The 265-nt window shown below is 52.8% G+C and overlaps 1 protein-coding gene across 1 annotated transcript in view; it reads right to left on the reverse strand.

The window, feature by feature from the left end:
- Positions 1 to 265, reverse strand: part of FER1L5 (fer-1-like family member 5) — a 13,785-nt gene that overhangs the window by 9,749 nt on the left and 3,771 nt on the right. The window lies entirely within an intron of this gene.

Raw genomic sequence — 265 nt, forward strand, 5'->3', positions numbered from 1 at the left:
CCCAAATATCCCGTTTTCCCCCCAATTGCCCTGCCTTCCTCCCCAATGCCCCCATTTCCCCTCCAAATGGCCCATTTTCCTCCAAAATACCCCATTTTGCTCCTGACTGCCCCATTTCCCCCCAACTGTCTCTTTTTCCCCTGAAATGCCCCATCTCCCCCCAAATATCCCATTTCCCTCCCAAATACCCCACTTTCCCCTCAGTTGTCCCATTCCCCCCCAAACACCCCATTGTCCTCCAAAATTCCTCATGTCCCCTGAAATG

The sequence above is a fragment of the Haliaeetus leucocephalus genome, unplaced genomic scaffold (assembly GCF_000737465.1).
Source record: "Haliaeetus leucocephalus isolate CR32 unplaced genomic scaffold, Haliaeetus_leucocephalus-4.0 Scaffold162, whole genome shotgun sequence".
NCBI lineage: Eukaryota > Metazoa > Chordata > Aves > Accipitriformes > Accipitridae > Haliaeetus > Haliaeetus leucocephalus.